Here is a 26,498-nt window from a genome sequence, read left to right as displayed (position 1 = left end):
TAAATAAATTTATTAAAAATATAAAAAATAAAAACAAGAGTAACAGGGCTACTACAAAATCTTAACCTATATTCCATAATGAGAGACATGAGGGAAAAAAATCAAAGGAAACAAGAAAGGTCAAAGGTACTTGACTTAAAACCCAAGAAGGAACTTCAAAGTTTCATTTGAGTTACTTTAAAAGTTGATTACATTTAGATGACAGGTCTATTCTGGCAAAGACAATAATCCTACAGAAACAAAACTGCTGCCAGTTTTCATCAATGTCACTCTAAGCACTAACACAATATGGTAACAGCCATGAGATATGGTAATCCAATGTCTTTCAAATATGAAAATAAAAGTTCATAAAAACACCAGTCTTAAGGTGAGAAAAGGGAAATGCTGTGTCCACTGGCAAACTGATGTTCTCTAACATTGGTTTTCCTTGTTTGTAAAACTTCAGTTCTTGGTAGGATGAAATAAATGACACTTAAAGCACCTAGTACATAACAAGCACAAAGTCAAATTTCAAGAAATAGTGTTTTTTAATATTTTTATTCTCTCTTCTTCCTCTTCACTTCAAGTCCATCACAGAACAAACAAGTCACTTCTCTACAACCAAAGTCATGAGGATTCATTCAGGCTTTCAACACATATTTATTGAGTACCTAGTGTTAGCTACTATGCCAGGCACTGGGAAATATATGGTACATTCCTAATGGAACTTAGAGTCTAAAGGAGAGACGATCAAATAATCACACAAGTGAATAATCACGCAAATATTAAATTTATTTCTGCGGTAAGTCCAGCAGAGAAAAGGTATGTTGGCACCATGAAAGGAGAAAAAGAAGAGGAATGTAACATAGTCTGGGAGATCTAGGACGGCTTCCTGAGGAATAAATAGGAACCCACTGTTTCAAATAGGGAAGGCAGACATAGATTTAAGCTGATTTGTACTTTAAAAAGACCATTCTGGGTTAAGAATCCGCCTGCCAATGCAGGGGACACGGGTTCAAATCCCTGGTCCAGGAAGATCCCACATGCCACGGAGCAACTAAGCCTGTGCACCACAACTACGGAAGCCCACGTGCTGCAACTACTGAAGCCCGCGCACCTAGAGTCGGTGCTCCGCAACAAGACAAGTCACCACAATGAGAAGCCCGCACACCACAAAGAAGAGTAGCCCCCGCTCGCCACAATTAGAGAAAGCCCACAAGCAGCAACAAAGACCCAATGCAGCCAAATAAATAAACAAATAAATATAAAAAGACTACTCTGGCTGCACAGTGGAGAATGGATGGAAAAGGAAGGTAAGAGTAAATGTCAGCTGAACAATTCAAAGGCAAGGCTAAAAATTTCAGTAACTCTAGACTGACTGTAGTGGCAACAGAGAGATACGGGTGAATATGAGAGATCATAGAGCAAATACGGGAGGTGAAAAAGGCAGGTATCGGGACTTGCCTGGTGGCACAGTGGTTAAGAATCCGCCTGCTAATGCAGGGGACACGGGTTTGAGCCCTAGTCTGGGAAGATCCCACATGCTGTGGAGCAACTAAGCCCGTGCACCACAACTACTGAACCTGTGCTCTAGAGCCTGCGAGCCACAGCTACTGAAGCCCACACACCTAGAGCATGCCGCAGAGCAACTAAGAACATGTGCCACAACTACCGAGCCTGCACTCTAGAGCCTGCGAGCCACAGCTACTGAAGCCCACACGCCTAGAGCCTGTGCTCCGCAACAAGAGAAGCCACTGCAATGAGAAGCCCGCGCACCACAACAAAGAGTAGCCCTCACTTGCCACAACTAGAGAAAGCCTGCTCACAGCAATGAAGACCCAATACAATCAATCAATCAATAAATCAAGACAGGTATCAACGACAAGTTCTTGGTTTCTAGATTCTGCAACTAGACTGATGGAAGAACCAATCACTAAGGGAACATGAAAGACCTGTGTAGTGAATGGAGAGGGGAAAGGGACATCAAAGACTTTAGTATCAGGCATAGGGAGTTTAAAGTTCCTTTGATATGGAGGTTCTTTAAAAAACTAAAAAGAGAGTTACCATATGATCCAGTAATCCCACTCCTGGGCACATATCTGGAGAAAACTAATTCGAAAAGATACATGCACCCCAACGTTCACTGCAGCACTATTTACAATAGCCAAGACATGAAAGAAACCTAAATGTCCATCGACAGATGAATGGATAAAGAAAACATGGTACACACGCACGCGCGCGCACACACACACACACACACACACACAATGGAATATTACTCAGCCATAAAAAGAATGAAATAATGCCATTTGCAGCAACATGGATGGACCTAGAGATTATCATACTAAGTGAAGTAAACCAGACAAAGATAAATATCATACGGTATCACTTATATGTGAAATGTGAAAAAAAAAACATACAAATAAACTTATTTACTAAACAGAAATAGAGCCACAGACACAGAAAACAAACTTATGGTTACCAACAGGGAAGGTGAGGGAAGGGATAAATTAGGAGGATGGGATTAACATATACACACTACTATATATAAAGTAGATAACCAACAAGAACCTGCTGTAGAGCACAGGGAACTATACTCAATATTTTGTAATAACATATAAGGGAAAAGAATCTGAAAAAGAATAGATGTGTGTGTGTGTGTGTGTGTGTGTGTGTGTGTGTGTACATATATATATATATATGTATACACACACACACATATATATAACTGAATCACTGTGCTGTACACCTGAAACTAACAAGACATTGTAAATCAACTATACTTCAATTTTTTTTTAAAGTACCTTTGAGACATGTAAAGAAATGTTGAGGAAGCACTAAGATATTTAATATTTAGATCTAATGCTTGGGAGAGGTGCGGATGGATTCTCCTGCCAATAATACTAAAATATCCTTGGCATTCCTAAGAAAACATGAAATAAAATCATGAACTGGAAAATTTCAAATCTTTGAGAATCAGTACCATTTTCTTCTATTTCTCTGCAGCTGACTCTCATCATACTTAAAAGTAATGACAGATGAAAAATAAAGGCAGCAAAGTAGAGAAAAAAATAATTTAAGAAACTTGAATTCTAATCTTAGGTCTACCATTAACTATATAAATAAGGATGAGTATCTTTTTTCTTTAGTTCCTAATATACAAGCTTTAAAAGAAAAAAAAGATAAGAAGAAGTAGGGAGTAAGGATACAGACTCTAATGGTTATTAAGGGCAACAAACATGTACACATGACAATGTTTACAGAATGCTTTAAAAACTCTAAAGCACTACACAGCTCAGACACCTCTCAATATACATACCCTGTATGGGTGTAGGAAAGCAGAACAGTTGTTTAAGTAGTATTTTAGTACTAATCTTACATTCTTGTAAAAATAACTGCAAATAATTCAGCCTTTGGCATGACTGGATCGATTGTTTGATGGCCAAGGATACAATCTATCTGTGGGGGGTGGGGGGGGTGGATGTGTGCATATATGCTCAGTAACTATTAAAATCAAGCACTCTCTACTCTCTAGAAAATCAGCTAAGCATTTAAATGCATAACCCACCCCCAACCCCAACCCTACTCACAGTCAAAAATCCAGTATAATATAGTCAGCCTTCCCTATACTCCTTTCTTCCATATCCTCGGGATCTCCGTATCCTTGGCTCATGTAGTACTGTAATATTTACTACTGGAAAAAAAAATACCCATAAGTGGACCCACACAGTCCAAACTCATGTTGTTCAAGGATCAACTGTACTATTAACCCATTTTTAAGACAGGTACAAAGTTAGGCAATTTGCACAAACTCACAGAGCCAATACTGGAGTCAGAATTTTAACTAAAGCAACTCCAGAGTCCAAGTTCTTCCCTACTCATCACTCCAAAGTATAACCCACTTAGCACCATACCTTAAAATAATGTGTTCAATAAATATTTACTATTGGTGATAGTAATAATCAAAAAAAAAGTATGCTTCTGCTATAATTCTACTTTTAACACTGATTTTCAGCCAAAAATGCTTAAGAATATACCGCCAAAAACTGGAAGCAACCAAGAAGACATCCTTTAGTACGGGGGTCCCCAACCCCCAGTACTGGTCCGTGGCCTGTTAGGAACTGGGCCACACAGCAGGCGGTGAGCAGCAGGTGGGCGAGCAAAGCTTCATCTGCCGCTCCCCATCGCTCACATTACTGAACCATCTCCCCCCAACCCCATCAGTGGAAAAACTGTCTTCCACCAACCAGTCCCTGGTGCCAAAAAGGCTGGAGACGGCTCCTTTAGTAGGTGAATGAATAAATTGTTACATCGGGACAATGGAATATTATTCAGCACTAAAAATAAATGACCTCTCAAGCCATGAAAAGACACTGGAGAAACTTAAATGCATATTACTAAGTGAAAGAAGCCCATCTGTATGGGCCCAACTGTATGACATTCTGGAAAGGGCAAAACTATGGAGAGATAGTAAAACTACCAGTGGTTGCCAGGGATTTGCGGTAGGGAGAGATGGATAGGCAGAGCACAGAAGATTTTCAGGGCAGTGAAACTGTAATTGTGGAAACATGTCATTATAAATTTATCCAAATCCATAAACCACCAAGAGTGACCCCTAAAGTCAACTATGGACTCTGGGTGATAACGTGTTAATGTAGGTTCCTCAGTTGTAACAAATGTACCACTGGGGGGGGGAAGACCGTTGATAATAGAGGAGACTATGCATGTATGGGGCAAGGAGTACATGGGAAATCTCTGAATTTACATTCAATTTTGCTGTGAACCTAAAACTGCTCTTAAAAAATTAAGTCAATTAAAATAAATAACTAAATAGTCTGTTAAAAAAAAAAATCAGAAGTTGCCAGAGGGTGGTAGAGAAGAGGGAGGAATTAACAAGATGAGATCTTCAGGGAAGTGAAACTATTGTTAGATACTATAATGATGGATAGGCATTGGTCAAAACCCACAGAACTGTTATTTCACGCTATTCAACAGAGTATCTCTTTTTCAACACAAAGAGTGACCCCTAATATAAACTTGAACTTTAACAATGTATCAATATTAGCTCATCAATTGTAACAAATGTACCAAACTAATGCAAGATGTTAATAACAGGAGAAACTGGGGAGGGGGGTTAAAGTAACTCTCTGTACTTTGTTAAATTTTTCTGCAAACCTAAAACTGATCTAAAAAATAAAGTCTATTAGGTTTTTTTTAATGCTGAGGAAACTTGTTGGCTTGGAGCTGCTGGGGGGGCCAACTCTGTCCTCATGAGAGGAAAGCCTGGCTGGAAATTAAGCCCACAAGTAAAAGCAATAAAGAGCCAGTATACAAGAAAGAAAAATAGTGCTCAGATTATATCAAATGAACTCCTAGATTCAGCTAGGCCAGATGCACACTGGAGTTACCACAGTTAAATTAACCTATTAAATCTCATTTTTGCTTTTTAAAAAATGCGTATGATCACACACACATGTTTTAGTCATCTCCTGAATAAACAGCTTCACAGGAACTAGGGTCACAACATATAGAAAACCCTGTAGTTGGCGGCTCTCCTTGTAGACTTCATGGAAAAGGTAACATGAGCGCAATCTGCATTACCCTGGCCTTTACTTCTCAGCATCAGAAAACCAGTGCCTCCAAGTGGCACTACGGGTGCTGCTGGTCAATTTTAGCCACAGCATAAAATATTCAACCATGAATTAGCCAAGACCTCAATGTTTTCAAAAAGTTTCAAGGATTATTTTAAAAAGATAGAGTCAATTCCATTTTAAAAACCCACTAAAAGAATGTTTCTTTCAGTCACTAACAATTTTTAAAAAGAAATTGATAAATGTTTTATTGCTTATTTGTAGGCCTTTATAAAAGCCGTAATTTAAAAAGATACACAGAATAAAGTGGTCTACCCACACTGACAACATATCTAAACAATTCTATTTAGGTTTTCAGAGCATTTTAATTATTTTTATTAATTATTGCTCATAGTTAACCTGGAATGTATAATCCTCATTTCTAAGAAAAGAATATGTAGGTCAATGGCCAAGTTATATTTAGATATATTTAGACAGATATATTTAGAACTGTTTCCAAATTTCCAACCTGCTTCTTAACCTAAGACTAGATCATGCTACACAAGTAGCCTCCTGTAACCAAAATAAAAGTTCTGAACACATAGATCTTTACAAAAGATAAAGTAGGTTATATATTTAAAAGATAAGGTTTTAATACAGATTCCTTTAAAACAGTTTCTGTAATATATTTGAAGTTTCTGTAATATATTTGAAGTCTGATATTTAAAATTCATTTTTTGTTGCTAAACCATTTACAGATAACCTGTTCCTGGGCAGCCAGAAAGGCCACCCATCACACACACACATTCGTGGGGAACCTGGTGCTAAAATTTGGTTTTGCCCACAAATATACAAGAATATATCTCCTGTGTAAATCAAGGCATATCTACATTTTACCCCGGAGAGGGTAAACAAGACTGCTCCTTGCTTAGACCCACAGTTTCTTTATATATATTTCCTTACGGTTAGAATAAAATTTGAATTTTTTTTTTTGAGGCTTACAAGGTATGTCTTGCTCAATCCTCATTTCAGCATCATTTTGTCTCGTTAGGCTCCAAAATCTTCAATTTTTCTGATTCAGGGTATTTTGCACTTGCTGTTCACACTGCCAGGAAAGCACTCCCCTAGCTCTTTTTCAGGCTGGCTCTCATATTTCAGGCATCAATTCAAATTTACATTACAAAGGCCTTCCCTGAATGCATTAAATGCATCCTCTCACCCATACCCCATTATTCTCTTTTTTTAAAGTGTCTAAAATTATCTTGCTTATTTATGTGTCTAGCTTATTGCCTATCTGCTTCATAGAATATAAGACACAAGAGGGCAAGGATTTTGTCTCCTTGATTACTATACCAGCACCACTAGAAAAATACCCAACACATAGGAGACACTTAATATTTCTTGAACATATACTTTTTTTTTTTTTTGGGCTGCGCCACACAGCATGCAGGATCTTAGTTCCCTAACCAGGGATCAAACCTGTGCCCCATGGAGTGGACGCACAGAGTCTTAAGCACTGGACCACCAGTGCAGTCCCGTTCTTGAACATATACTTACAGTCAGAATTTATTAAGCAAAAGACATTTTGCTAGGCCCTGTGGATAAGGCCCATATCACTTAAAAATTAAATGTTTTACTAAAATAGAATCTTAAGGACATCTTGATTTTTTTTTAAGTGGACATTTTAAAATCTGACATATTTGTTAATAACGTCCAAACCATTAAAAAATTTTAAGTACAAACTCTGCTACAGTGCAGTTACTTCAGCACTGACTTTAACTACAAACGCATCATTAGCATAGCATGAGTCCTTTCAGATATGCATAATAATGATACAAGGCTTTAGAAATGATTTACTTATTTTTCAAAACAGCAGCTACCAGATATGCAAATGCATGCCATATCTTTGCTTAGATCTATGGCTCAATTAGTACAAGCTAGTAATATTTAAATAACCAATACCAGGAATTCCCCGGCAGTCCAATGGTTAGGACTCTGAGGAACTTCCACTGCAGGGAGCACGAGTTCCATCCCTGGTCAGGGAACTGGGATCCCACATGCCCTGCGGCATAGCCAAAAAATAAAAAACCCAAGTCACTTCATAATTTGGCTTCGCCCACAAATACACATCTTTTGTGTAAATCAAGGTATATCTACATTTTACACTCAAGAAGGTACACAAGACTGCTCCTTTGATAGTTCTCCCTAAAAACAAAACATCCTTTGTTTTAATTCATCTTATAGAAACCACACAACCACCATTTCTTCAGTATCTTTATATTTGAAAAAAATGGTATAGTTTTCCATACGCATTGACTTAACGTTATGCCCAATGATGTGAAATGGTTAATCAATGAAAGTAAAAACTATGCCATGTAAGGAGGGAAAAGAGGAATTATTAAGAATAATTAATAAGAACTGCAGCAAAGGAGCTGCAGTTTAAATAGCCTCACAGCAATCTAGTCTAAACGAATTTTTTATTTATTTATTTTTAAAATTTACTTATTGTCTATCTATTTACTTTTGGCTGCGTTGCGTCTTCATTGCTGAGCGCTGGCTTTCTCTCGTTGCGGAGACGGGGGGCTACTCTTCGTTGCGGTGCACAGGCTACTCATTGCGGTGGCTTCCCTTGTTGCGGAGCACCGGCTTTAGGCACGCGGGCTTCAGTAGTTGTGGGGCACGGGCTTAGCTGCTCCACAGTATGTGGGATCTTCCCGGACCAGGGATCGAACCCGTGTCCCCTGCATTGGCAGGCGGATTCTTAACCACTGTGTCACCAGGGAAGTCCCTACTTTTATTTTTTAATTTTTATTTGGCCACACCACACAGCTTGCGGGACCTTAGGTCCCCTACCAGGGACTGAACGCAGGGTCACAGCAGTGAAATCACCAAGTCCTAACCACTGAATCGCCAGGGAAGTCCCTAAACAAGTTTTCTATTTTTTTTTTTAATAGGCTTAGCTTCAAAATCTAAAAATTGTTAGCTGCCTTACAGTTCAAATATTCAACTATGCATGTTTATTACTGAACTTATGATTCAAAAATAATGCACTCTCCCAGCAGTAAAAATCAAATCAATTGGACTGTTTCTATACTTTTGTTAAAATATTTACTTCTTACATGGATGAGACTTAAAAAAAAACGTCATGAGACCACCAATAAGAATGTAGCTAACTCTAAGATAACAGAAGTTTCTGCTTTCGTGACAGTTATGATATGAAATAGATTATAGCTTGCGTCTACTGCTAACTCATTTTTTTAAGCAGTAGTAACTTCCCTAATATGTAATTGGGACCAAGGTTTAAAAAAAAAAATCCATGACAATCAGTCATGGGTTTTTAAAACCACTCTCTTAGGTTTTTGTCAAAATTTGCCTACTCTACACCCAGAAACTTAAAAAAAAGGCCTAAAGAGTTCTGAAGTTTTGCTTGGTTTTGTTTTTCAAATATAAACAAGAACAGGAGACCAGGACCAGAGACAAATTGCAACCCGTGAAGATAAAACTACAATGAAGCAGGGCTTTCAAAAAGTATTGTGTGCCTACTTCCTGCTGGTGTGGGCAACTGTCACAGAAAGATTATAATAAGATTCTACAGTGTTAGACAAGTTCAATATCAAAATAGATATTGTGACAATCTAATTCTAATGGTGGGAGAGAATCACAAAGCAGTAATCATCAAAAAAATTAGCACCTAACAATTATTACCTGAATTTTCTACGTGTGGCACACAAACACACTGCTGTAAGAGGGTGATTTTTAAAGCAAACCACACACACACACAAAGGACTGAGAAAATTTAACCCCAAGAAATTAAGAGCTAACCTTATACAGGAGGGAGAAGGGAAATAACACACCATGAGGAAAGCAATTTAAAAGATACAACTGGGGCTTCTCTGGTGGCGCAGTGGTTGAGAGTTCGCCTGCCGATGCAGGGGACACGGGTTCGTGCCCCGGTCTGGGAGGATCCCACATGCCGCGGAACGGCTGGGCCCGTGAGCCATGGCCGCTGAGCCTGCGAGTTCGGAGCCTGTGCTCCGCAACGGGAGAGGCCACAACAGTGAGAGACCCACGTAACGCAAAAAAAAAAAAAAAAAAAAACTACAACAAAAAAAGATACAACTTACTGGTATAAATGTTTTACTCACCCTCCTCAGCCCCATTATATCACAATCTTCTTTGAAAACAGAGATTATGTTAATCATCTTCGGTTCGCTCACAGTTCCTAACACATAATATTTAACAAATATTGGTTGATGAATCAAATCATTTCTAAATATCACCAAGACCACTAATGAAATACATACCTTGTTTGCTTAATAGTACTAGTGACTTGTATATAAAAATATATTCTATAACAGAGACTTCTCTGGTGGTCCAATGGTTAAGACTCCGTGCTTCCACTGCAGGGGGCATGGGTTCGATCCCTGGTCAGGGAACTAAAGATCCTGCATGCTACATGGTAGCCAATAAATAAATTAATTAATTAATTAAAATAGGGAAGTTTAAAATATATATATATTCCATTACATAGAATCAGCATGATTTCTGATAGAGTAACTCCCCTTTTATCTTTCCAGATAAAAACATAAGACAAGGGCTTCCCTGGTGGCACAGTGGGTGAGAATTCGCCTGTCAATGCAGGGGACATGGGTTCGAGCCCTGGTCCGGGAAGATCCCGCATGCCACGAAGTAACTAAGCCCATGCGTCACAACTACTGAGCCTGTACTCTAGAGCCCGCGAGCCACAACTACTGAGCCCACGTGCTGCAACTACTGAAGCCCGCGTGCCTAGAGCCCGTGCTCCACAGCAAGAGAAGCCACCACAATGAGAACCTGCACACTGCAACAAAGAGTAGCCCCCGCTTGCCACAATTAGAGAAAGCCCGTACACAGCAACGAAGATAAACACAGCCAAAAATAAATAAATAAATAAATAAATTTATTTTTAAAAAAAAACATAAGACAAAAGACACAACTGCTAACAGCCTAGTAAAGCTGCCTCCTTACATTGAGAACACTATATAAAGTGACTGTATATTCATAAAGATGCAAAACCAGAAACTATCTTAAGCCACATAACACAAATAATGTAAAAAGCAGTATCGTATCAAAAATCAAAATGAAGCCCCCTCTCCCCAGATATTCAGTTTTAGGAAGAGATTCTATGCATCTTTAACAGTGATGCTCTCAAACTGTTTGAAATAGAAAAATTAACCTCTTTTCTAATTTGTATACATAAATACTAAGATACTTTAATGACAACAGTATTCTTATCTTAAATAAGCACCATCTCAAAACAAATTCTGCTTTCGAAGGTCTTCTTTCAATTATTTGTCAGGATTCAGGGTAAGTTTTTCCACTGAGAAGTTGTAGCATGGATAATGTGGACAGTACAGGAATCAAAAATTGAAACAAATAAAAACATCTACAGGGCTTCTCTGGTGGCGCAGTGGTTAAGAATCCGCCTGCCAATGCAGGGGACACGGGTTCAAGCCCTGGTCCGGGAAGATCCCACATGCCACAGGGTAACTAAGCCCGTGCAGAGCAACTAAGCCCGTGGGCCACAATTACCGAGCCCACGGGCCTAGAGCCTGTGTCCCCAGCAAGAGAAGCCACAGCAATGAGAAGCCCACGCACCCCAATGAAGAGTAGCTCCCGCTCGCCGCAACTAGAGAAAGCCTGCGCGCATCAACGAAGACCCAACGCAGCCATAAATAAATAAATAAATTTTTTAAAAAAAGAAAGAAATTGGAGTGCAAAAGGTTTGGAGTACAGAAAGGGAACACTAAAACTTAATGCAGATGAATAGATGTGGCCTACCTGGAACTGAAATATAAATTGCAAGACTGCAACCACGGGAAGAGAGCAGCTTTGCTTGCTTGCCAGCCAACCTTTTCTCCACTGATATAAGCGCTATAAATAGGCCACGAGTGATAATGGCTGCTCAAATCACTTCATGTTGCGGATACTACTACTGACGAGTATCTGGCCTAGCACCAGGGCTGTGAATAAACTAGCATAAAGTAAGAAGCCAAGGAAGTTACCAAATGCAAAGAATGCACCGTTGCTAATGAGAGACTCAAAAGCACCATCAGCGTAAATCAAGAATAATTTAAAATACAGGTTTCTAGATTTCCCTCTGGCCATTTTCCATCTCCCTCAGAAGACAGTACAAATAAAGAGGGGTCACCACATGCTGGGATCTGAGGTCCTCAAAATAAATACTGCCAAAATCCTATCTACTATACATGCCCTCAGGCTCAGAGCAAATTGTTTAGTGGATCGCACTGGACATAAATAATGGGAAACCCTTGATGATATAATGCTGATTTAAGACTAAACTATGCTTCTATGCTAGGTCAAAACTAAGGCAGACAAGATACTGCTTAAAATTCTAACCACACGAGGTTTTTGTTCTTAGTACAGAAAGGAAAACAGTCCTGTTTTCCTAGAGTTTTAGTCCATACCCAACTTCCCTATCCCCAACAATACCTTTCTCTAATTATAAGGCACCTAACAAAATGCTGACTCTGAACATCACAGAAGTTAATTTTTTTAAGCCAGACAACTCAGTAAAAAATAACTTCTACTGATCCCTTTCGTCAGTATCTGGTTTCCCTAATGTTAACCATGTCGATGAAAACTTGAATTTCTAGATTACCTAAACACAATCCTAGTTTATCCACATTCTTGGGAATGGCTGCTATAATAAGTTCTAACATTTAATTTTGTTGCTCTTTGGACAACAATCAGAACTAATTTACTAATACATGGACTTGTATTCCAGGCATAGGAAAAAGTTATTTTGTACATGAACTGGCAGTACAAAAATGAACATTCAAGTCTCCAATCATTTTCTTTTAATCTTAGAGACCCATTTAAGAAAAAAATGCTATTTTCCAATACTTAATTTTAAATTATTTTATAAAGAAATAAACTAACTCCATACTCTAGTTATTTTGTACAGTACTTTTTGTCCTACAGCCTACTTTTCTTCTCCACATTTCAGAGCCGGAAAGAAACTTAGAAATCATCTGGTTCCCTAGATTTGAGTTCCTTGAGCAGAAATTTCTTTTATCTTTGTACCCATCTCCACCTGGGCACCTGAGTGCTCAGTAAATGGGTTTTTAATTTAACCAGGTATAACTGCCCCCACATACAAATTAAGTTCTTCGAATAAATTTTTTTTCTTTCTTTTTTTTTTTTTGCGGTACGCAGGCCTCTCACTGTTGTGGCCTCTCCCGCTGCGGAGCACAGGCTCCGGACGCGCAGGCCCAGTGGCCATGGCTCACGGGCCCAGCCACTCCGCGGCACGTGGGATCTTCCTGGACCAGCCTGCATCGGTAGGCAGACTCCCAACCACTGCGCCACCAGGGAAGCCCCAATTTCTACTTTTGATTAATCTTAACTAGAAAATACTCATTCAGGTAGTTTTTAAATTAAAGTCAAATTAGTAACTTAGGACTTACACCATCTATTGGCTATTTTAAGTGACAGAATCTGAGCAAAGAGGTATGAGGTATCTATCTGCAATAAAGACATAAAAGAGAATAGAAACAAAACTTAAAACAAACACTGTAACATAGAAAACAGACTTGTGGTTGCCAGGGCAAGGTGGGAGGAGGGGATGGAGTGAGATTGGGGTTATCAGATGCCCGCTAGTATTATGTGGAATGGATGGACAATGGGGTCCTGCTGTATAGCACAGGGAACTACATTCAATAACCTGTGATAAGCCACAGTGGAAAAGAACGTAAAAAAGAATGTATATATATGTACAGCTGAATCACTTTGCTGTACAGCAGACATTAACACAACATTGTAAATCAACTATACTTCAATAAAAAACACTCACTGTAAATTAACGCCACAAATTTTAAATAAGACAACCACCAAACCTGAGTCATACTGGTCACTTCACAGTATTTTTAAATCACAGTTACTATTATTGGTTTCTACTAATATGTTATGATAAATATGTACAATATATATAATACACATTTTCTCTCCTAGCAGTTTAGGAATATAAAAGAGTAAAACAAGCAAGATAATTTTAGTTTCACCCTGCTCCTTCCTTTCATCACAGGGCCGGTAGGCTATGTGTGAAAACTGACTGAACATCAGTCCCACTTCTGCTAAGAGAAGGTGTCCACACAGAAGCAGAAAACATATACTTCCCTAAGTTCAATCATTAGTTCTGAAAGAGTAAGGTAAGTTAGTTTCAATTAAAGATAAAGGCTCGGACTTCCCTAATGGTTCAATGGGTAAGACTCCGAGCTTTCAATGCAGGGGACCCAGGTTCGATCCCTGGTCAAGGAACTAGATCCCACATGCATGCCGCAACTAAGAGTTCACATGCTGCAACTAAGAAGTCTGCGTGCCGCAACTAAGACCCAGAGCAGCCTAAATAAATAAATATTTAAAGAAAAATAAATAAAGATAAAGGCTAAAATAGGATTGAGAAAAGTTTCATGACACCAATCAAATTTAAACTTAAGACTGGAATTTGACAACTTAAGAAAAATAACTATCAAATTACTTTAGTCTGGCTGTCAAGAATCAACCCGTAATAAAGAAATAATACCAACAAAACTTCTACTCAGTGAACTTAAGGATACAGAAAAATCTTCCAATGAATGTCTACCTCATCCTTCATATTCCCCTTAAAGAAAAAAATTAATAACCCACTAGCAGACTAAGGTACTTTTATAATCCTGGCCCTACCTTCCTCTACCCCACAGAGTTTACATCTATCCCTCTGTAAACTCAAGGCACTGGCCACACCATCCAAGATCACTGATACTCACAACTTTGCTTAGGCTGTTCCCTAGCCTGGAATGCCCACGTGTAAATCCATCTCAAACTCCAGGTTTAAATGTGTAAGTTCCTTCAACCAAGATATGCTTCAGGAGGTGAATAAATAAATAAACAGTGGTAGATCCGGACAATGGAATATTATTCGACACTATAAAGAAATGATCTACCAGGCCATGAAAAAACACAGAAGCAGCTCAGATATGCATTACTAAGTGAAAGAAGCCAATCTGAAAAGGCTACATACTGTATGATTCCAACTATATGACGTCACAGAAAAGGCAAAACAGTGGCAACAATGAAAAGATCAGTGGTTGCCAGGGGCTGTTGGGGGTAGGGTGGGGTGGAGGAGCGAAGGACAGGCAGAGCATTTTTAGGGCAGTGAAAATACTCTGTATGATGCCATAACGATGGATACATGTCATTACACATTTATCCAAACCTACAGAATGTCCAACACAAAGCATAAACAGTAATGTAAACTTAAAATTACAAAAAAAGTGTAAGTTTCTTTAGCATCAAGACCTGACAGTCATATTCACCACTAGAGCACCAGCAACTAGAGCACTACTGGCACACAGTAAGCAATCAATAAATTAGTGTTGTGAGAATAAAGAAGTTCCACCTGAATGTTTTGTTCTGTTTCCTCAATAGCTCTTCCCCTCTTCTATAGTCTCATACCTTTTTACCCAGTTATCAATACATCTATTTCATTTTTACTTCTCAATTACACAAGAAACTTTATTTGGCCCTAAACTCTTTTCTAAAATAATACAGAATACCGAAATCAGTTGTGGTTCAAAAGAAAACACATTAATAGTACATTTTCCACCTTTTACAGATTTTCTTAAGTATTGTCAATTCAGTAGACAAGAATATACACTGTTTTCATGTTGCTAGTTACCTGGAGGAAAATTAAGCTGATTTACCGAAGTTATAAACATACGGTCTCGGTCTCTACTGTGTGTGTGTGACACACACACACACACACCAGTTCCAAGCTTTAAAAAAAAAAAACAAAAACATTCTAATCGCCCATATATCAGCTTTATTCATGCACACATTAAAATAAAACCATAAGACTGAAGATCCTGGCAAAACAATCCCTTGAATGAGTAACTACACCACCTCCCAGAAATTACTAGTCATACACTAAGGACACTTAAGGTACCAATGTCATATATGAAACAGAAATCTTTGAAGGACAAACATTGAGCACTCAGTTCTCTCAGAACTGCATTAAATTAGAATCTAAAGCTAAACCTATCTTTCATCATGAAGACTATAAAACAAAAAGCATTTATGACACTTTCATAAATGCAATTAAGAGTAATATAAACTGAATTAGTGAGTAATGTAACAACTACACTGTGAACTTAATATGAAGCTAACAGTAGGGAAAGTTTCCAGTTTAGTCCATCTCATTTTTCACAAAATGATTCAGAAAAAAAAATTTTCCATTAGAAAATCGTATTTAGCTGATACCTCAAGTATAATTACCTTGAAGTTTCTCCCTTCCTTTCATATTTTATCACCTATTTGGAAACTTTGTTAACATTATGAAAAAGATATAGTTTGAAGTTTTAAGATTACTGAAAAGCACTCTGAAAGAATCTGATTTAGAAATATCTAAAAATATTTTTATTTCTCATTTTATGGAACTGCATGAAATTTCATTAAGGTTCTTCATAAAGCAGCATACAGGTCATCACAGTAAATATCATCTTAGTTTCCTGATTTCAAACTTAATTCATAATTTTATTTATTCAGCACCTACTATGCATAAAGCACTCAATTAGGCATTTTATTAGCCAGATTATTTGGCCAAAATATTACACTTCCTACTAAAAAAGATCAGCATTGTGACTCCTCAGGACATCAGGTAATAATTGTAGGCCTCTAAAAATGCTTGTTAAATCAAAAGGCAATGCTCTTACTGAAAGAATTTTGATTGCTAGGATCAGCAACACCGCATTATAAAGTTAATAGCCTCCATCCTTAAACTATCCCAGGAGAAGAAAAGGAGTAATTCAAACTGTTAACTTGTGCCCAACGACACTACACAATAACAGCCTAAGCAAAACTGCCAGATGTATTTGTAATTAAAAGGTCCAACCTTGACAAAGCATCATCATCAGTGGGTTTTTCATCCTACTGGGTGGAAGGATTCAGAAAGCAGAAGCTCAGGCGAGAAACGAAAAGCACATCCAGCACAAACTGTTCAAGCGGTTCAATCTGGAACAAGTACAGACGTTCATTCCTTCAACCTGTGAGCATCTATTCTGTGACAGCGGAGAGGACGATTTAAAAGGGAGAATGAATGACGTGAAGTTCTGTTGGGGGTTGCTGCCCCAACAATACACTGAGATCGGTGCTACAATTAATAAAGTACAAAGTACGAACTACTACTGCGGAAAAGAGGAGAATTCTCTCTGAAAAGAGTCAGAGAAGACGATGATCTTTAAGCTGAGGCTCGTCAGTTTACATCCTCGCCAGGTTTCTAAATAAAGTTGACGAACTGGCCAGAAGAGATCAATTTTGGAGACTGACACATCCCTCCCATTGACCGGAGGCCGAAGGTAGTGGAAGCACTGCCGAAACGCAGGCGGCGCCACGCCGGAGAAAGCCTTCCTCCCTTCTCCTAGGCCTCGGCAGCCGCGGTGCTGGGGCGGCCGCCCGGGCTCTCGAGAGTCGGGGCAGGTGTCGGCGCCAGATCCCGGCTCGCGGGGCCAGCACAGCTGGCAAAGCCGCCGCCGCCGCCGCTCCCCCAGCGACCTGGGGCCCCAGAAAGTTGCGTGAAGACAACTCCAGTGCGGCGAAGCCGCTCCCCCGCGCGGCCCACGGGCTGCGGCACCTCCAGCCTCCTCTCCGCCGCCTGGTAAAGGAACCCGCCGGGCCAGGGAAGAGGAGGGGAGCTCGGCCCGCCAACTCGGCCGGGCCCGGAGGGCGCGAGGATTACCAGCGAGCGAGCAAGCCAAGGGTCGGGCTGTTCTGCCCCTCTCGCTGGCCCCCACCCGGGCCGCGCCTCCCGCCACGCCCGGGCTCCAACACCCGGCGTCCGACAGCCCTGCCCGTCACGACCCGGACGCCCAGACGCCGCAGAGCCTCGCCCGCGGCCCGCGGCCCGCACCCCTCCGACTCAACCCGACCCTTCCCGGGAAGCAACCCGGGTCCCGCGGCTCGACCGGTAGCCGGCCGCGGCCCTGCGCCCCTTCCTACCTCACCTGCGCTCCGCGGCGGCCCCGCACCTCCTCGCTCGCTCCGCGCGCCCCGTCGGGGCACACACCGACCCCCTCCGGGCCAGGTCTCTCCGGGCCGCGGCGACTCTGAACGTCACGGCCACCGCCGCCTTCTCTTCCTCTGCACAAGCCCCGGCGGCGAGCAGGGGGTCGCGGTCAGAGCCCCACCGGGGCCAAAGCGAATCTCGCCACCTCCGCAGCCTCCACCGCCAAGTCCCTTCACTCGTCCGAGCCGCCCGGAGAAAATGTCACCAGAGGCCGTTCCGCTCGGCGCCTCACTTCCGCCCGGAACCACAGAGCCTGAGCCAGTCGGCTAGAGGGGCCGCTGCGGCTGGGACCTCTAGGCACTCGAACGGGAGGCCCAGAGAAAGCCAGACAGCGCCATCTGGCTGGGCTGACCCGCGCTCCTACAGCTGCAGAGCGCCCGGCGTGGGAGCACAGGCTTCCTGGGCTTCTTTCCCGCTCTCCCTTCATCTGCTCAGGCAGCTCCCTTCCAGAAATTTCCCAAAGGGTCGGAAAGCCAGTCAATACAAGCCACGGACAATGCCCTAAGAAAAGGACGTCGCTCCATTTTCCGTTCGCTGCTCAGTACTCACCCCTCCTGAAGCCTTCCCGAATGAAACTTGTGGTGTCACTCCAGGAGGGACTGCGCTCCGTTCTCTCCCCACCTTTTCGCGGATGCCGACAGCTCGGCTCGGCGAGATTTCGCTGTGCTTCTCTCATGCAGTGGCATCAACATCCCGTTCAAGTTTCTGGATGAACCTTGCACGCCTCGCAGACCGATCGCCACCTGCTGGTGAGTCAGGGTCCCGCAGGGAGACCCCGCTCCGCCCCTACGCGCGATGCAGACGCCCCAAATTCCACCTCTGCAGTCACTCCTGATTTGCACCAGCGAGCCCTGAGTTTTCGACGCCCTTCGTTGAGGTCTGAGATCGTTAAGGAAACGTGTGGACGCTTACCCGGAAGAAAGGTAAGGTGGGCTTAAGGAGAAAGAACAAACCTCATAACTCAAGATCTGGCCAAGGCTTTGCGCTCGCTAAAAGCAGGGTTTTGAGAAATAAATGAATACATAAGGGCTTGAAGAGAAAATGTAAAAGGCATTTACCTTTTCAGGAGCCATGCTGGGACCTGGGGTGACACTCTCCTAGAGGAGATTCTGAAAATCACAGCGCCGGCTCCACGCTCCCCTTAACATCAGTCTCCCGTTTAGATCAGGCCCCCCAGCTCCCCCATTTCTCTCATTTATGCTAACTGCCCACAAGCATGGGAATTTTCCATCCCTAAATGAGTAAGTTGATAAAATAGTTTTACAATTAATAGCTAACTTCTCTGAATGCCTATTACGTGCAAGGAACTATACTATGCATCTAAGTGGATTCATTCATTTAATCCTCACAAGTCTATGGGTTTGGTGGTATTCCTGGCCCCAGATGACAAAAGTGGAACCAGACAGAGTGATAAAGTGACCTGCCCAAGGTCACACATCGGTAAGTGTCAGGAGCCTGCATTCTCAACCACCACTACCAACTGCCTCCTTGCAATTCACTGAGAACATACTGTGTGCCAGATAAACATTTTGTCTCTGTATGTTATTTCACTCATTTATTTATTTCCCTGCTTCCTTAGTCCTCAAGGAATTTGAGAGTTTGTGGGGTAATGACAAGAGCCCAGTCTCTTTCAGGAGAAAAAGAGAAGAGAAAAGAACTATTAAAATCACAGCTGTCAGTCTGGAAATGAATGAATGAATATGGACAAATACATTCAGTTTTAAAATGGCCCCTCGATGGTCTTATCTCATCAATGCTGTAGAGATGCTGAGGTAGGCCCCTGACTACTGAGGTACCATCTTGGCTCCTTCTGTTTGATACCAACAAGTCAATTCCTTACAGTGAATGGACTGCTTTTTTTCAGAGTCTGGGATGTTTGATATACTAATTACTAACATCCCTATTACTGCCATATTTAGATTGCTAAATAGGGCACCTGCTTTCTTCTTCCCCTTCTGTAGGAGCAGGAAGGGCTGGGCAGTTGATCCTACTTCTGCCTTGGAATTGTCTCCTAGAATCTCTTTTGCACTACATACTCAGCTCTCCCAGCCCCTGAAATCCCATCCCCATAAAACCAGCCCAGTCCAAATCACACCATCACCCACCCTCCATCCTGTTGCCTCTATGGAAATTTCTCTCAAGATTCCTCTGCTCACAGACACTGTCCTACCAACATGTCCACCCCTTGGCCTATCTGTAGTATTACTACTGGATCATATCAGTGGTTCTACGCTCAATTTCTTTTATAAACCCTGGAGGCCAAGGCCAAGCCCATCTGAATCACCCTTCAGCTTCATTGCTTGCACCTGATGCACCACTGGGACTGGGGCTGGGCTTGCAGCAGGTGCCTATTAGAAACCGTGGCCTAAGCAGTAACATCACAATGTGGCTGGCCTTGCTTTGACTATAGTCTGTTCTCTCTGACTGAGCAGGCAGCTTCCAAAATTTGCCCCTGTAAGGTGGATGCTGTTTTTAGAACCACTCGTTAGATAAGGAAAACCGGGGATCCAAGGGATGGAACCCTCACCTCAGCTCTAGGCTACCCCTCCCTCAGTGTAACCACCATTACCTCCCCCCTCCCACCCGCAAAACCAGCATCCACTACAATCCCCCAGCATCTGCTATAAGACAGTTGAACAGTTGAATGAGGAGGAGGGGTGATGTTGAACGTCTTGACCCTGGTGGCCACATAACTGCAGACAAGTCACCATGTTCAGAGTTAGCATCACCTGTTCTGCCCCACGGCATTATTCCACAGAATTAAATTATGCCCTCCATATGGAAGGCCATCCGGAAGCAGCCTGAGAATTCCAAGTAGTGGAAGGTGACATGGTCTCCAGGACCGAGAGCTCTGGAGCCTGACAGATTTTGATTTGGACCGGGTTCTGCCTCCCTCAGCAGAGTGACCTCTGGGCACTTCTGCAACCTCACTGTGCCTCAGCGTCCTCACCTGTCAAACACGGCGAAACCTGATACTACTTTGCAGGTTCTTGCGAGGGGTGAGGGCGAAATGAGCGTGTGTAAAGCTCTCAGCAGAACTCTTGGCTCAGAGAGAACACTCTCAACAAGGCCGTTGTTCTGACGGCAACACTCCAGGCCAGCACCTCCTACAAGCACAGACTCACACTGGTCAAGTACGGTGTCTAGGGACTCATATTTCCAGAGCAACAAGTTCACGCAGAACCAGAATGAAAGAGGGCAGAAGGATGCCATGAAGGTGGAGTCACGCGGTGGCCAGGGGTGTCTGGGAGCGGCACCACCCGCAGCCCCCATACAGTTCTCTGGGGTGGATGGTGGAGGTGCCTCTGTCTTGGGCTCCAAGTTCCTCTTTCCAATCAGGTGACACCCCTTCTATATGGAAAGTCTGTAAGTCTATTAAAAAATGGAAATAAATGCAAAGGACAGTATTAAATTTTTCAACAAGTATGTATTGGCCTCTTTTTTAATAAAAGAATAGCTTTGTGGGACCTCTGGGGTGGGAGGGGTGAGGAGTTCCTCTGACACCCCATCTAAACTAGCACCCACCACCCGTCACCACACCTGCTTGTTCCCCTCATAACATTTACCCTCCTTTGCACCTGTCATGAATATTCTTTCTCATCCATCTGACACACCAAAGAGTAGCAAGGGAGCCAGGTCATGTTGTCCTGCTCTGTAGTGGACACACTCAGCACAGGTGTGGATGGAAGAAATCCATCTAAGCATCTAGCTGGGGAGACACAGGAAACTGAAAAGATGTCAAAACAAGGAAGTGGCACCAGATGCCAAGTGGGTGAGAGGCTGTGAGGAGGGTAGGAGGCCTGACAGACAGTTGTTGAAAAGGAAGAAGAGTCAGTGCCTCAAGGGCAAAGCTTAGGCAGTCCTCCCTCACAGCTCCCTTGGTGTCCAGCACAGGGAATGGCAGACAGAGCAAGGAAATAAATGTCTGTGACTGAAGGACAGCTGTGCAGAGAAGCTGACATTTGGGGGAGGAGAAATAGAATCTTTCCTATAAACAAAGGATGTCACAGTCATCAGCAATTACAGCCACTGCCAACTGATGAGCTGGTGAGTCCTGAGGGAACTCAGGAAGGAAAAGAATACCTGTCATCTAGCAGCCATCAGACTGCAGCCACTCCCTATGTTGTGCATTTTTTTTAAGTCAACAGGGAAAAGGAACAAGAGGTGGAAAAGCCCCTGGGATGTTTGAAGGACAACAATCCAAGGGCCCGGCTGCCTGTGACTGGACAGCGGAGGGATGAAGCGGGAGACGGCCAGCAGGCATGTCTGGGGCTTAATGTGAGGGGAAGGAGTCTGGGCTTCATTTTTAAGCACTAATGGGGCAAGCAGGGTCCGAAGTTCTCACCAGACTTCTAGGGAATGTTCCGGTCAAAGCCAGCAGAAAGCATATTGTCGTGGCCCACTAACAACTTGGAGAGGAAGGAGAGCACTGACCCCAGGCTGACCACCGCAGCGGACATGTGGACCTCTGGGAGGGGAGGGAGGGGAGAAGCGAGAACTGCCAAGAACTGCCGTCTGCAAGCGAGAAAGAAGGTGTTAGGAAAGAAGGGAAGGGCCTGTAGCCCTAGGGACCTTCCCTGTGGGTGGCAGGTAGGATGCCTTCCAAAGACACAGAATGATCTGGAAGAAAGGACTTGTAAAAGCTTCTGATCACCATCAGCTTTGAGGAGAACATCTCCAGTCCTGCACCTTCCCTGCAGCTCCAAACACTGCAGTATTTAAGTAAGAACAACATCAGGGGATCTGTGTATAATTAAAAACACGTATCTGGTCTTTGTCCCAGGTCTCTGGCACAGAGCTCCTTTAAAATGCTTGGAATTTCCTGGGTGATAGGAGTGCCTTTTGTTATTTGCAAGAGACCTGAGTTTATGCTAAGAAGGTGATTCTTTTTTTTTTTTTAATTGAAGTATAGTTGATTTGCTAAGGAGGTGATTCTTGATGGGCCCCTGGGGTAGCTTCAGGAGGGGGGCAACTTCTCAGAGGAACTAACCTTTGAAGAGAGAAAGGGTTGGAACTTTCAGCCCCTCCTCCACCTCCGGGAAGGAGATTGACTTCAATCACCGATGGCTAATGATTTAATTAACAATGCCTACATAATAAAACCTGGATAATAACCCCTACGTGATGGAGTTGAGAGAGCTGCCAGGTTGGCAGTCCCACTCCCACATTCCTCTTCCACAGGCTGTTCCTGGCTTGTTTCTTTTATAATAAACCAGCAATAGTAAGGAAAGTGCTTTCCTGAGTTCTGTGAGTCATTCTAGCAAGTTATCAAACTTAAGGAGGAGCCATGGGAACCCCTGAATTTATAGTCTGCAGAATATAAGTGTGGGTAGCCCAGGGCCCCTGCTTGTGGCTGGCGTCTGAAGTGGGACAATCTCATGGGACTGAGCCCTGAACCTGTGGGATCTGCACTAATTCTGGGCAGTTAGTGTCACAACTGAACTGAATGGTTGGACACCCAGTTGTTGGAGAATTGGTGTCAGAAAAGAAACCACACAGGATCCTAAACTTTGACTTTAAATAAATATGTTACATTTGGTTTCAAATAAACATGTGCCATTAAGCAAGGCCAGTCCTAGGCCAAATCTCTCTTCAGACTCCTCACCTCCTTTCCCTGTGACCACGTCCACCTCTTTGCTGGCAGTCAATGCTGCCCACACCCAAGCCTCTGAAAGGCTGAGTAATTTAATGCTTACCTCGCACAGGGGTATGGAAACATAAAGGAGTGCCTCTGAAGAGGAATTCCTCTTTCCTGGTGACAGTGCAGGAAGCAAATGCTGGGTGGGTATGATCCTAGCATTCCTCATTTGCACTTGCACACAGTTAAGTGGAACGTCCTCTACATTCTTAGGAGAACAGCAAAGTATGCGTGCCATTCAGTCTCGTTCAGAAGACATCCATCAGAGGCCTGCCCACTAAGCACAAGGCCACAGTCAGCAAGGGGAGGCAGGTTTTACAGAAGAGGACACAGAGGCCCAGAGAAGACAGTGCACCTGACCAGGGTCACATGAGCTAAAGGGCAGAGCCAAGATTCCTGGAGGAGAACATGTCACCTCCCTCAAGACCATTGGTCAGTGTAGTAACAGGGCTCCATCTAGAAACAAACTGCAGAAGCAGAGGAGGGGCATGAGGGAGGGAGAAATTAATTCCTCTTCGAAGAGGAAGTTTTGACCAGGGCCTTGGAGAAAGAGCAGGGCTTCCAAAGACAGAAATGTAGAGAAAGGTATCCTGGGCAAAGCAGGTCCAGCTTGAGGAGAGGCTGGGCTCCAAAAGCGCAAGTACCACCGGACAGCAGAATAGGTATATTTCTCACACAAGTGATGTATCAGGTGTTGTGGTTTGGGCCCTTGTCCCCCACACTCCAATTTTGTTTTTATCTTTTTGCTGATTAATACCGTCAACGTACTCTTGTTTAGTGTTTACCTTGACCACTTCATAAGTATGACTTCATTAGCTCCTCCAAACTGTCCTGGAAGGTAGTGGGGCGGGTGTTGTTAACATTTTGCAGAGATTATATAGCAGACTGACACAAGGAGATTCTGAATAAATGCTTATTCTGAATGAATGAATGAATGAATGAACGACTTGCCCAAGGTCACCAGCACTAAATGGATGACCACTTAGTGCTGGTGACCTTGCTCTGTTGCCTCCAAATCCCAGACTCTTTCCACTACCGTTCATGTCTGGAGGACTTAGCAGTGTCATTTTGTGTGTGTGCGTGTGTGTGTGCGTGTGTGTGTGCATGTGTGTATTGGGGGGTGGGGAATTAGACTCATTATTGTGTTTTATAATGTGCTGATCATTTGAAAAAGGCTTGGGGACTGAGAACAATACAGACATTCATTACAGAACCTCAATAGACTGACAGCAGCAACAATAACCTAAAATTAAATGAAGCAGAGTATCTCATGTGACTCCTCTCTTGAGGAGTCAGTGCAAAGGAAGCAGGCTTTGGGAAAACAGGATAGGGTCCCCGAGGAGAAAGACAAAGCAGAGATTTACAGAAATTATGGGGGTGTCAGCAGTCTGGGAGAGCCCCACCAGCCAGGCGTACAAGTTCCCGGGAGCACAGGACACCAGACGGCTTCCAAAGGCCTCCCCCGTCTTGAGCAACTGTGTTTCAATGGGAACCACGAGTAACCACCAGGCCTAAGAAGGAGGCTTAGAGATCACCCTCTTGTTTTGCAGAAAACTAGTATATTTTTACTAATTATACTTTTTGGAAAAAATGTGTTCCTTAAAGCACTTAGTAGAGCTGTTCTGGCTTTTTAATTCTGCTTGTGGTTTCTGCCATGAGTCCTTCAGAGTCACTAGAAGGGTACGAGTCCAGCTCTGCAGGGAGGCATCTCAAGATCCCTTTCTGGGGCAACGGGGAGGCCTCACTGAGTGAAGCCAGGCCCACCACAAGTCCAGTATGTTTACAAAGATGGAGAGCAAGTGCAAAGCTGGCTCCATTCTTGTCACCCAAGAGAACATGCACTCATGTACTGTGGATCAGGCTGAGGGATGTATACTGGCCATCCCTGCCCTCAGAGAACTAATGGATAAGACAGTGTCTCCTGAATGAGTTACCTCTGCTATGCAGGCAGCCTTACAGAAGGCGAAACAATAAAATCAGTTTGTCTTTGGTGTGTGTTTACTCGTGTCCAGGACCCTCCCTGACCCAGTCAGTGCCTTTACCTCCCACCACTCAAGGCCTTAGGACTTTAGCCCTCCTTGCCTCTCTCCCCCACCTTCTGACACCCAAAACTTCCTGGTCTAGGACTCAGTCCCTAAGGCTTCTACTCTTTTTGTCTTAAAAACAATTAATTAAGGAACGTAATTCTTGCTAGAGTGGTAGCTGACTAACATATTACCCCTCCCAGGTGACAGAATACTTTGTCCAAATAAAATAAACACTTCTTGGGCTTCCCTGGTGGCGCAGTGGTTAAGAATCTGCCTGCCAATTCAGGGGACACAGCTTCAAGCCCTGGTCCGGGAAGATCCCATGTGCCGCAGAGCAACTAAGTCCGTGCGCCACAACTACTGAGCCTGTGCTCTACAGCCCATGAGCCACAGCTACTGAGCCCACCTGCCACAACTACTGAAGCCCGTGCACCTAGAGCCCGTGCTCTGCAACAAGAGAAGCCACCGCAATGAGAAGGCCGCGCACTGCAAAGAAGAGTAGCCCCTGCTCGCTGCAACTAGAGAAAGCCCACACACGGCAATGAAGACCCAATGCAGCCAAAAATAAATAAATAAATGTATTAGAAAAAGGTGAATGTTTAATAAAAATAAAATAAGCACTTCTCTAGAAGCTGTCAGGAAGTGACATAAAAGGAAGGCAGGTCAGTTGGGGAGAGGAAGATATTTTTGGTTCACCAGGTTTTTCAACATTCTCAAATCACAACACGCTGATGACCTGGGAGAGCCAATCCAACAGTCATCTGTGCGTTCTCACCAAGCCCCAAAGCCAACTGTTCCTGCATTCCCGTTATACCAGGAACCTGGGAAATACCAAGAAGCTCTAGAATTTACAATCCAAAAGGTCAAAAATAACTCAAAGAGAAAGAACAATAGGAGGAGAGCTGAGAACTAAGTCTGTGTTATTGGTTATTAGTGCTCAAATAACTCAGAGAAGGAAAAGATTGATGTTGTGTGGGAAGAGTCCCACTCTATGGTGGGATGAGACTGGGTCTAAAGTGTAGGTAGAATACAAATATGGAATGTTCCAGGCTTCTTAAACTTCAGAAGTTTCAAGAGCCTCTCTCCTCATATCACGCAAACTGGATTTCCCATTGCCACAAGGACTGCAGGAAGCTTGCTTACAGGCTAGCTGGCCACATCCTTTTGGATAATCATGTGCCTTC

At 43.0% G+C, this 26,498-nt stretch overlaps 1 protein-coding gene across 11 annotated transcripts in view; it reads right to left on the bottom strand.

Moving 5' to 3' along the window:
• The window catches only part of ARK2N (arkadia (RNF111) N-terminal like PKA signaling regulator 2N), a 100,664-nt gene extending 82,330 nt beyond the window's left edge, over window positions 1-18,334 (bottom strand). For 8 of the 11 annotated variants that reach the window (XR_012325386.1, XR_012325387.1, XM_073790684.1 and 5 more), the window contains exon 1: window positions 17,588-17,725. The gene's annotated coding sequence lies outside the window, so the exon portion shown is untranslated. Of the gene's footprint in view, window positions 1-16,479; window positions 16,599-17,582; window positions 17,726-18,198 lie in introns of those variants that run through there. The other 3 variants (XM_033837713.2, XM_033837714.2, XM_033837712.2) reach the window with 3 other exon arrangements.
• Window positions 18,335-26,498: the final 8,164 nt, after the last annotated feature.

Source organism: Tursiops truncatus, chromosome 13, assembly GCF_011762595.2.
Source record: "Tursiops truncatus isolate mTurTru1 chromosome 13, mTurTru1.mat.Y, whole genome shotgun sequence".
In the NCBI taxonomy this organism is placed as follows: Eukaryota; Metazoa; Chordata; class Mammalia; order Artiodactyla; family Delphinidae; genus Tursiops; species Tursiops truncatus.
The sequence above is the reverse complement of the archived record's forward strand: the minus strand, read 5'-3'. Positions and strand labels throughout refer to the sequence as shown.